Source organism: Giraffa tippelskirchi, chromosome 8, assembly GCF_054371585.1.
Source record: "Giraffa tippelskirchi isolate mGirTip1 chromosome 8, T2T-mGirTip1v1.2.pri, whole genome shotgun sequence".
In the NCBI taxonomy this organism is placed as follows: Eukaryota; Metazoa; Chordata; class Mammalia; order Artiodactyla; family Giraffidae; genus Giraffa; species Giraffa tippelskirchi.
The window spans coordinates 155,348,812-155,360,946 of record NC_137282.1 but is presented as its reverse complement, the minus strand read 5'-3'; the positions used below and the strand labels follow the sequence as shown (position 1 = coordinate 155,360,946).

At 44.1% G+C, this 12,135-nt stretch overlaps 1 long non-coding RNA gene across 1 annotated transcript in view; it reads left to right on the top strand.

Moving 5' to 3' along the window:
* LOC145516726 (uncharacterized) overlaps positions 1-10,972 on the top strand; it is a 43,154-nt gene extending 32,182 nt beyond the window's left edge. Inside the window, exons 3-4 of the long non-coding RNA XR_014061703.1 lie at positions 5,943-6,005; positions 7,505-10,972. This is a non-coding gene — a long non-coding RNA (uncharacterized LOC145516726). The remainder of the gene's footprint in view (positions 1-5,942; positions 6,006-7,504) is intronic.
* Positions 10,973-12,135: the final 1,163 nt, after the last annotated feature.

The window sequence follows — 12,135 nt, the reverse complement described above, 5'->3', positions numbered from 1 at the left end:
TCTGAATCCTTGACATATATTGGGAGTGATTTGGAGGTTGGTGGATAGGCATTAATATCCCCAAATACTTCAAGCTTGAAAGCTTTAGGGGAAGCCTAAGCTCACTACTTCACTGGTGGCTCAGACAGTAAAGAATCTGCCTGCCATGTGGGAGATCTGGGTTCAATCCCTGGGTTGGGACGATCCCTTGGATAAGGGAATGGCAATGCACTCCAGTATTCTGGCCTGGAGAATTCCATGGACAGAGAGCAGGTTACAGTCCATGGGGTCACAAAGAGTTGGACTTGACTAATGCTTTCACTTTTTCAGGCCCACTACAGATGGTCCTAGCCCTTTACCGTTATGGGCACATGTGTCAATGGGCTAAATCTTAATACAGAACAATGTCTGGGCATTCATGAAACAAGTGTTGTAGAATATAGTAAGGGGATTTTTATTACCTCAAATCTGCCTTGACCAATCAATCTTCTCTGCCTCCCCCTCCCAACCACTAGTCCTGTATCTTCCAACCATCTCGTGGGCATCCTGCAAAACACAACGTGGCAACAGCTTATCAGGTTCCTCTCCAAACAAAGGATCCTTTCCCACTCATTTCTTCTTATATCCTTCTAATCCCCTTGGACTTTCTGGGGGTCCCCGCCATGTGTGGCCACAGAACACTTGGAGTGTGGCTGATCTGTGATGTGGTCTGCTATAAGTGGAAGGCACATGCTGGATTTGAAAAGATTTAGTCTGAAAAAAACCCAGTAGGTAAAATATTAACTTAATGATATTGAGACATAGTGGGTTAAATTTTAAAATTATCAAAATAGTAATATTATATATCTGTTTCTTTTTACTTTCTTAATGTGGCTCCTATATGTAGAATGCATTACATTTTAATTGTATGAAAGTACTCTAGACTTTGCTTTCGAATTATGATGCTGGAAAGGACTCTTGCGAGTCCCTTGGGCTGTAAGGAGATCAAACCAATCAGTCCTAAAGGAAATCAACCCTGAGTATTCATTGGAAGGACTGTTGCTGAAGCTGAAGCTCCAATAGTTTGGCTACCTGATGCGAAGAGCCAACTCATTGGAAGAGACCCTGATGCTGGGAAAGATTGAGGGCAGGAGGAGAAGGAGGAGACAGAAGATGAGATGGTTAGATAGCATCACCGACTCACTGGACATGAATTTGAACAAACTCCAGGAGCTAGTGTGTTGCAGTCCTTGGGGTCGCAGAGTCGGACACGACATAGTGATTGAACAACAACAACTCTAGACTTTGCAATCCTGGTGTTATTCTTTATGTTTTGCTTTGTGGTTCCATACCAAATCTGTCAACAAGCCCTGGTACGCAGTCTCTTGTCCTTTCATCCTTCCCCTTCCTTTCCTGAATCCTGAATCCAGATGAACACTCTCCCTGTAACAGCACCCCTGCATCCGCCTGCTTCCAGAGACTGTACCCCAGGCCCCACTCAGCCACCGACAGACAAACTAGATAACCTGAATAACTGGGAGTTAACCTCGTTAATATCCCCCCACCCCAGGATTTAAAAGAAAACAAATAACAGAATAAACTCTGTGAATAACTGCTTTGTATAAGAAGAACTCTAATGTACTAGAAATGAAATAACCAGTCACTCACTTAATTTTATACGCTGCCATCAACATAAACCAGTGTTTGCAGCCCACAAATGAAAGGCTCCTTGAGAGCATAGCAGGAAGCCCTTTTCAAGCTCCAGAGAAAGGAAATGAAATCCCTAACCTTCTAAACCACAAAAAGAGACACAAATTCTCTCCTCAGTTTGGTTTTAGCTCAGTCTTTGAGACACAGCCTTCAAGGGCCAGGCTTTCTTTCAAGAAGGTGTTATGTATAACACACACATTTCTGATCTGGGACTCTGAGCTTTGGAGATCATGAAGAGCAAAAATTTCTGGGAAAATCTAATAACCCCTTGTCCACCCAGGGAAAGAATCAGTGGTGAGAAGGTAAGGATAGAAATGGCCATTCAATATATTAGATCTTGGCGGTGCCTAGGAATGACTGAGATGAGGATTGTTGTTTTAGTCGCTAAGTCGTGTCTGACTCTTGTGACCGCATGGACTATAGCCCACCAGGCTCCTCTGTCCATGGGATTCTCCAGGCAAGAATACTGGAGTTGGGGTTACTATTCCCTTCTCCAGGGGATCTTCCCAACCCAGGGATTGAACCCTCATCTTTTGCATCTCCTGCGCTGGCAGACGAATTCTTTACCACTGAGCCACCAGGGAGGCCCGATATTTTTACTCTCTTCACCCATTTCCTGCCTTTCTGGGGGCAGTCACCAGCACACATGAGGGGCGCCGATGAGAAGTGAGCGCATCTGGGTTGGGGCAGAGACTGGAGGCCCCAGCCTGGGTCAGAGCACCTGCCCTCCAGCCAACAGTGCTCCTCTTCTTCTGAGCAGCTGTCTGCTTCTCCCGAGTCCCTGGACCTGCCCCTCGGGCAAGGCCAAAGGCCACTCAGGACCTGTGCAAAGAGCATTCTACCTGGATCCCAAAGCTCCTGGCTAACCCCCCCAACCTATAGCCGCTTCAGAAAGAAAGGCAAGCCTCCCAATTGCCAGGCATGGTTCTGTGGGGTCCCCGACTGATGACATAGAGGAACTGGATGATTCCACAGGTTAGGAACCCAAACTGATCTCTTTCCTATTTTCAAGCTCACACCTCATCAATGTGTCCCTCTGACCGGTCCAGCTGGCTGGGCTTGGAGAGCAAGGCTGTTGTCAGGACATTAGCTCTTCTTTCCGACAGTGAACACCAAGGGCAGCAACAACAACAAGAATCAACCAGACCTGGAGCTTTCGCTGCTGAAGAACAAAAAAAGGCTTCTTCTAACAGAACAGTCTTACCTCCATTTCACAGATGAGTGAACAGAGGCTCAGAGAGAATGTTAGCCAGAAGAAGCCTTCAGAACCACCTCACAATTGCGGAGGTTTGAGACACCAGCATGCAGGTCCGGGTGGTTCTCCAGGACGCTTGTCCTCCACGTGGTGACTCAAGACCCAGCTGCTTGGATCTCTGGACTATTGGATCTGTCGTCTCATCGTGAGGCTCCTAAATGCACCCTAACAGGGCAGTGAGAGCCTGGGGCGACTCAGAGAGGAATTTCGCTGCCTCAGGTCACAGTGTTACTGCTAGTCTGATGGCCCTGCACAAGTGCTGGGGAGGGCAACTTCTTGTTGTCAGCGGAGGAGAGGCATTGATGAGCAAGCACTGTGATGCCCATCAGAAGGTGGTCTAGGAACCCTCCCCATCCTTGTTCTGTCTAGTGTCTGTACCCCCTTTCTGCCTGCCTGTATAATTCCTGTCTCTCTTGTACACTGGCTCCTTTGAATTTTGTGACATGTGTATTGAAAATGAGGAGACCAGCAGTACTCAATGTTAGTGCGTGGATCCAACCACATGAAGCGTCTAATCTCTCTCTCTCTCTCTCTCTAATCTCCCGAATTCCCAGGGAGAGAATGGCCCAGTTTGGGTTACCTGTCCTCTCTAGACACCTGTGTCAGGTGCTGGGGGAGAAAGGCTATACGATAGGGATGTGGCAGTTCTTGCTGCAACTTCGTAGATGGAACGTGGGTAAAGGGTCATTAGAAATTGATGGGATGAGAATTCTGACCCAAGTCTGTCTGCCTTCAGAGTCCTTTTACATTTATTTACACACACAGCCTCCTGGATATGTGAGGTCAAATAATCAGGAGAACGAGTCCCTGTATATACAAAACCATGGATATTGCCGAAAACTGTATCTTCAGGTGTATGTACTGTGGCATGCATGCACTAGTCTAAAACTAGAGCACATAGTAACAGATTTAACAGATTCTCCAGTACTCCAAGTGTGGTGTAGCCATCCCAACATGATGTGATAAAAACAATTTCTTTTCTTCATGGAGTCTAAGCAGCTGAATCTGCTCTCCAATGCAGTAGCCACTGATCATGTGTATTTGTTTAACTTTATTATTTTTAAAATTATTTATTTGTTTGTTTGGCTGCATCGGGTCTTAGCTGCAGCCCTCAGGATCCTTCCTGGCAGCTCGCGGGCTTCTCTCTAGTTGAGGCACAGACTCCAGAGTATGCGGGCTCAGTGGTTGTACTGCATGAGCTTAGTTGCCATGAGGCATGTAGGATCTTAGTTCCTCTACCAGGGATCAAACCTGTATCCCCTGCGCTGGAAGGCAGAGTCTTAACCAATGGACCACCTGGGAAGTCCCCACTTATCTGACTTTAAATTCTTTAAAATTAGCATTTCATCCCCTCAGTCACATGAGCCACATTTCAGGCACTCAGTCGCCACTTGTGGCCAGTGGGGACCACAGGACAGCTCAGATGTAGAGCATTTCCATTGCCCAGTACGTCCTGTGGGACAGCAGTGGCCTAGACCTCACCCTCAAGAGTCTCTATGCAGAGGAAGAATATTCTGAGATATGAGGAAAAAAAAATTAAAACATATTAGAATGAATTAAGAAGTTTCACACTAAAAGAAAATGAATTGGCTTAATAATAAAAACTCAACCAAACCAGGACACCAAAAGAAGAGATGGCAGGAGAGGCGAAAGAAGAAGTAGGATCTCATTGCCCACGAGAGGAATGATTTGAACATAACAAAGTGGGAGTTGAACCACATTAATTATGTTTATAAAAGCTGGTGGCCTCGCATGGATAGGGTCCCACCTCATCCCTCAGGAGTGAACCACAGAGGTGGGCTGCAGTCTCCCACAAAGGCTGTGTACCCTCTCTGTAGCTCCTACATGTCTTCACCCTCTTCTCTCTCCTTTCCTGCCAATGCTTTCACCCTGTCTGTACTTTCTGCTGCAAAACCTTTATCTTCCTTCCACACTCAACTTCCTTCAGCGTTTAAGCCAAGTCGGAGATCTAACTGTGATCCTTTTCCAAAGGGGGCTGTGAAGGCAAGGCCAGATCGAACGGTCTTGATAATCCACTGTTGAATGTTGCTCTAAAAGATGCTTTTTTTCCCTTTCATAGGATGCAGAGTTGAGTGTTTATAGGGTGCCAATGAACACAGAAAGTAGAGGGACAATGTCAAAGTGTGGAATGAGAGTTAAAAGGTGTTAGTCAGCCAAATCAAACAGTATTTCCATGGTCAAAAAAAGTGAAAGCCATATAGGCTAAAGAGTATATCAAAGAACTTTTGATATACAAATGTATCTTGTGAATTTCCAGGAGGATGTAAGAATGTCACACTTCCTAAACTTATTTCCTCAAGCTCCTTTTAGTTTGGCAGGGTTTTCTCACTAGATGCAACATTCAGGCCAAAAGTACAAAGGCTGGTTTTCATGAGTGACTTGACCCTGAGCATAGTTTCAAAGGAATGCTTGTTCCAGAATAGTTTGAGATTTGAGAGTATCATTATAATAAGACCATCCCCAAGTTGATCATGAAGAGAAAGTCTTGGTTGAGCATCTGTTCTTTTGTAGTCAGAAACAAAAGTTGCTTTCTAGACACTTGGTATGTTTGGCTGACAGAAAAGTTTGGAAGTAAAGAAAACAAGGAAAAGGAAAAGAGAGATATAAAGTATGAAACCACAGAGGAAAAAAAAACTAACTCTTAAGCTGAACTAGGCTTGGCTTCAAGCATTTAAATTGTCATGTCTAATGATATGATGGATAACTCCTTTAGAGACTGAGTGATAGTTGTTAAGGAAATAGTATAAGCAGTGTGTAGCAATCTTGGGGATGAGGTAGTTATTTTTCCTAGCCACATCTAGGCTGGCAAGTTTATAGCCTGTCTTTTCCCCCAGACTGCTCCCTAATGCACGTGGTTTGGTCAGGTTGATCCATAGATAACATGGTATTGGCTGCTGGACAGCACACCTCAGTGCTGCATTTTCTTTCCAATCCATCTTGACTGCATGGTTTTTGATACAAAGGGAAGATTTGCAATATTTCTGCATTTCTTTTTCAGATTGTGAATTGATGAACAAGCCAAGTTCTGAGGCTTATGACTACATTTGTCTCAAGAAATGTGGTAGGTAAAAAAAAAAAACAACTCTGTAATAACTATTTCTAATAGTTAAATATGTAATTCTAGCATGATTTGGCTCAAAATTAAAAACACTCCTACAATGAACAGAATTTGAGTGAAAACAGAAGCTACCACACAAAAGTACAGCTGTCAGGAAATACCAGATTTCAGTCACGTATGAATCCAGCTTCATGCTGTGTTGCAGTCAGCAAAATTGCCTAGGAGACCACACATATCAAAAAACAAGGAGATAAACAGCAAATAGTTGGAAGAGATAATTGGAGCTCAGGTTTAAATAAAAATACAAATAGGTAATGAGATGGAGAAAAAAAAGCATTTGACAAAATTCAACAATCGTTGATAGATAAACATTCTTAGTAAAAAAACAAAAACAAAAAGCCTCTTAAATCTGAAAAAGGGCAAAGACAAACATCCTTCTGCTAACTTAATACTTAATGAAGAACTATTGAACACATTCTATTTAAGATAAGAAATAGGACAAAAGCATCTGCTTTCATCTCCTGTATTCAACAGGTACTGAAGGTCCTGGCCACTGTAATAAGGCAAGAAAAAGAAACAAAAGGCATAAAGATTGGAAAAGAAGAAGTGACTGGTTCTTAGATACAAATGATTGTACACATGGAAAATCCTGAGGGATCTACAAAATAATGCTAGAAATAGCAAATAATTAATCAAATTTGCAAGGTATGAGTCAATATATAAAAATGAATTTTATTTTTATATACTAATAGCAAATAAATTAAAATGAAATAAAAATAATTCACAATAGTACCAACACATAAAATACTTGGCAATAGATTAAACAAAATTATAAAATAATGCTAAGAGATATTTAAGAAGACAGATTATTAAGAGATATATCATATTCAAGGACTTTCTTTCTTGAATCAAGAATTAAATATTGTTAAGATGTTAGTTGTCTACACATAGATTCAGTGCATTCCCAATCAAAATCTCAGACTTTTTTTTTTTGATAAAAAGTGACAAACTCGTTCTTAAATTTATATGTCAATGCAAATGGCCTAGAATATAAAAAGAGACTTTAAAAAAGAGCAAAGTTGGAGGACTAACACCACCTGACTTCAAGATATATTGTAAAGCTACAGTAATTAATATATTGGCGTTATAATAGGCAAATAGATCAAATGGAATAGAATAGAGTACAGAAATAGACCCATACTTATACAGCAAATAAATCTATGGTGTTAGAAATTAGAATAGTGCTTGCTCACAAGGTAGGAAAATGGAAATTTTTTGGGTGATAAAAATATTCTTATCTTGACTGGGTGGTGATTATGCAGGTGTATAGGTTTGCCAAAACTCACTGATGCACACTTATGATCTATACCTTTTACTATGTATAAAATGTACCTTAAAAAAATAGCTATTGATTCTGAACACCTGCTTTCTAACTCTTGCTTAAATACTTCATATTGGATTTTTGTTGGTGCTGCTGGTGGTGGTCTTGTGGCTTGAAAAAGAAACTATGAAGAACAAACATCAAGTTGTATGTAAAACTGAACTTCCCGTTATGCAGAAGGGTCACTTGTGCAAATGAGTCTTGGTTCATTGTAGACACATCACATTACGCATAGAGGGAGCAAAGTGACTTGATAATTTCCCTGCCATTGGAGCCAGTCAAGAGCTAAGACTTTGGGTTCAGACAGATTGGGGTTTGAACCCAGGCTCCAGTGTTCCCTGGCCATTTGACTTGGGTAAATTACTGGAAAAACCACATTAAAAAGCAGAGGCATCATTTTGCCAACAAAGGTGCATATAGTTAAAACCATGGTTTTTCCATACAGTAGTCATGTACGGATGTGAGAGTTGGACCATAAAGAAGGCTGAGGACTAAAGAACTTACGCTTTCAAATCGTGGTGCCAGAGAAGATTCTTGAGAGTTTCTTGGATAGCAAGGAGATCAAACCAGTAAATCCTAAAGGAAATCAACTCTGAATATTCATTAGAAGAACTGATGCTGAAGCTCCAATACTTTGGCCACCTGATATGAAGAGCTGACTCGTTGGAAAAGACCCTGATACTGGAAAAGATTGAAGGCAAAAGGAGAAGAGAGTGGCAGAGGAAGAGATGGTTAGACAGCATCTCTGATTCAACAGACATAAATTTGAGCAAACTTCAAGAGATAGTGGAGGACAGAGGAGCCTGGTGTGTTGCAGTCCCTAAGGTCACAAAGAGTCAGACACAACTTAGTGACTGAACAGCAACAACAAATTACTGGACATCTTATCCCTTAGTTCCTCACCTCATTATGCAAGGAGCATAATGCTTACCTCATAGATTTATTAAGAGACTGGATAGGAAAATGCATGCTTGTTGATAGCACACATACTGTACACTGTTAACAATATTAAGAATAAAATGAGAGTTGCTTTTATTAGACACTAATATATTAGACAATAATGTATTAGATCATACTCCAGAGAATTTTGGAATTTTACTTAGAAATGTGTGTGAAAGCTCCCAGAAACATTTCTTTGGATGTTTTTCCCACTAAATAAAAATGTTAGCTTATGATGAAGAAAAAGAAACGGGTCCCCTGGACTCACATCTCTCATTAAGTTCTTCATTAAGTATTTTCACTTCCCACTGCCATCTTTATCTCCCATTCTCACCTCGTTCTTACCTCCCTAAGAGAGGAGAGGTTCTCAGATTCCAATTTCACACAATCGAGATTTTATGTAACATTGAGATCTGGTTACTTCAGGATAGCTTCAGGCCTTACATGGGAAAGCTTGGAACCTTAGTACCCGTTCACAGAGCAGGTGAAACGTGCCAGTCTCAAGTGGTTTTGGGTGTCAGGGCCAGTGCCAATCTGATCACACTCCAGGTGCACAAACACAGCCAATCAAAGAAGTTCCTACAGAGGAGATAGCTTCCAGGATTCGGGTTGTGTCCTGAGCTATCCTGTGTCCTCCTCTGACCCTCTCCCCAAGACAGGAGTTGGACAGCATCTTGTTTAATTGCCACCCTTCACGGCTGAGGGATCTGTGCGACACTGCACACGTTGCTTACTTTTCCAGGTTGCAGTCAGACGGACCTGGGAACGGAGCTGCCCAGCGCTCACAGCTCTCCCACGTGGCCGAGACCAGCCCAGCTGCCAGACTTGTCTTTTTACTTGGGTCCCAATTCCGGCCAGGTTTGGGACTCTGCTGACACAGCAGGCATTGCCCTGTGGTCTTCTTTATCTTCTCTGAATGACCCCAGCACGTCCTCTCTGGGCCGCTCACTGACGCATGCGCAGAACAGCGCTCAAGCGCTGAGGTCAAGCAGACTGACCTGAGTTCAAGTCCTGCCTTTCTGACCACATGACCCTGGGCCAGTGCAGAGCTCTCAGCCTCTTGTTTCAATTGAATCAGTCTAATAACAGTGCTTGTCTTTGTCTTCCTAAAGTTTTAATGAGATAACGTATGTCAAATGCTTACCAAAGGCCTAGGACTTATTGCGTATCGACCACTGTTCTTATTGTATTCACTAATTACAAGAATTCTTCGTATTGTTCTTCAGTTGTTCCATATAGGTAAAACCTTGAGTCCCCATTTATGTGAGGGTGAAGCAGTTTGCATGTTCTTTTTATTGGTATATATCCCGCTGTACCTTGGGTGGTTTGGGGGTTAGGAGCATCATCAGTAACAGCTGAATCAGTGACTGTAGGTGATTTGATCCACCTCCTGACATGATATGACTTGCTGTGCTTTTCCACATATAATTTGCATATACGCAATGAACGGGTGATCTGACCTAATTGCCCTTACACTGCAGTGCTCTTCCCCAAAGCCTTTTTTTGGAGACATGTTCTCTACAAGCAGATGCAGTATTGAGATGCATGGCTGGTTCATATTACACTTGTATTTTTTAAAAATTATGGCACATGGAACTCTGCTCAATGTTATGTGGCGGCCTGGATGGGAGGGGAGTTTGAGAGAGAACAGAGACACCGTTCGCCTGAAACTATCACAACATTGTTAATCAACTATACCCCAATACAAAATAAAAAGTTAAAAAAAAAAAATATGGCTTTTCAGTAAGCCCAGGTAAAACCTGGTGAGGTATCAGTTGCTGTCTTCCTTTTTGAAAGAGGACAAGGGATCAAGGCATTACTTAGCAGATTGCAAAGACTTTTTTTTAATCCTCGTAACTAGTTCAGTTACAGTGTATTCATTACAGTGAAAACGATTGTCAGCACCCCTGGAGGGAACACAGGGAATTGGTGACAGGAAGGTGCAAGCCAGCTGGATCCATGCAAGAAGCGTCCTCAGGTGACCCAGGCTTTTTCATGAGAAAACAAGAGTGTCATCAGTGCTGAAAACCCCGGAAGGTGACACGGTTCTTGCCAGGTTATGAAATGACTGGAGCGGAGGCCTCAGGGAGGATTCCTGGGGCTGCTGGAGAATAGTAATGCTTGTCCTGTCCAAGACCTGACGTGAACCTGCTCCTGCACACAGAGAAGGGCTCCCGCGAGCAGGGGTCAAGGCAGGCCCATGTGCCTGAGCAGTGGCTTCCTGTTTCACCCCTGTCAAGATGAGAACGAAGCCGATGACCCCATGGCCTGCCAGCCCTGCCAGGGCTGCTTGTAACCCTGCGGAGAGATGCTTGGGGCCGTTTCTGCATGCTTTTCGCATCGTTTTGTAAGGAGCTGGCATGAGGGTGAAGGGACAGAGTGTACAGCCACTTCTCTGCCATCTCTTCCACATCACCGGCCCCGGGACATGCCAGAGGCTAGGACAGAGAATCCCAAGTTACAAACAGAATGCCAGGCAATTCCCAGGATCTGTTTTCTTCTGTCCAACCCTCACCCGTGTCTTGAAGACAGAATGGTTCCTGAGCACCCTTGTCTATTCGAATTCTCCAAGATTTCAGTTGTCACTTTTCACTAAAGCCTCTTGTGTTAAGTATGAGGCTAAATTAAAAAGTGAGATAGGCAAAAGAGTGTATAGTGTTTTAATGTCTTTTTTTGCAATCGGTAACAATTTCATTTCTGTTTTGAGCCCCCATTCAGCCAAGTGGTAAAAACCTACACGTGGTCCAGTCAGGGTCCTCCACCTCAAGGCTGCATCCGTTCTCTGGGAGGCATGCAGTGCTGAAATGAGGGGTCTGGGAGCAGGAGGGCTGTCTTATCCTGGGTCTTATCTCTGGCCTCTGCTGAGAGGCCCTTCTTCCTTCTGTGGGTCTCTGCTGGGACTCCTTTGCTTCTGATACTGAAACCCCTTCGGGTTCTCTCTCTGTCTCTCCCTCCCTCCTTCCCGCTTCCCTCCCTTTCCCCTCCCCCTTCTCCTTCCCTCCCCCTCCCTCTGTCCCCTCCCTCTTCCCTCCTTCCCTTCCCCCTTCCTCTCCCCCTCCCTCCCCTCCCCCTCCCTTTCTCTTCCCCCTCCCCTCTCCCTCCCTCCCTCCCCTTTTTCCCTTGCCCGACCCCCACCCCACCCTCTCTGTTTCTGCCCTGTTCTGCACCACCCTTAGGAGCTCTGAAAACTCATCACCTGTGTGATCCACACTGAAGGAGGACTACTGAGCTGCCTCAAGTCCACCCACAAAGACACACTTCACAGACATTTCTTCCACTCCTCACCCTGCCGGGCATGGTAGAATCAGGTGGAAGAAGAGGTGGGCACTGCAGGTCATGGTCCTCGGCCCAGGGGCACAGTCATCTCTGGAACCCAGGGGTTTCTGTCACTCCTTACCCTTCCTTTCTGACTTGGCTGGGTGAAACTCGGTAGCATGTCAGCTTTCTTTCCCTGCCTTTCAACTTTTTTCTTCCTCACTCTTCAGCCCAGAGAATCTTTGTTTCACCCCAGGGTGGGGAAACCTTGCTTCTTTATCATGTGTTTTTAATGCCTCAGTGTCCAAGCTTGTATTGACTTCCCCTCCCTTTGTGGTCTGGTGTAGTACTGTTACTGACTTGGACAAATGCGACCCCTGCCCAGGCCCTGTGCCTCAAGGAACCCCATGCTTTGAAGTATCTTCTCTGAACCTTTCTGAATCTTCCTCTGGCCCCTGAAAGGTACATGGGCCCATCTCCATTTCTCTCCTTTGGACCACTGTCTGACCCTTTCCTCCATGTGTGGGTCTACCAGATATCCAAGGGGCCCGAGACCTT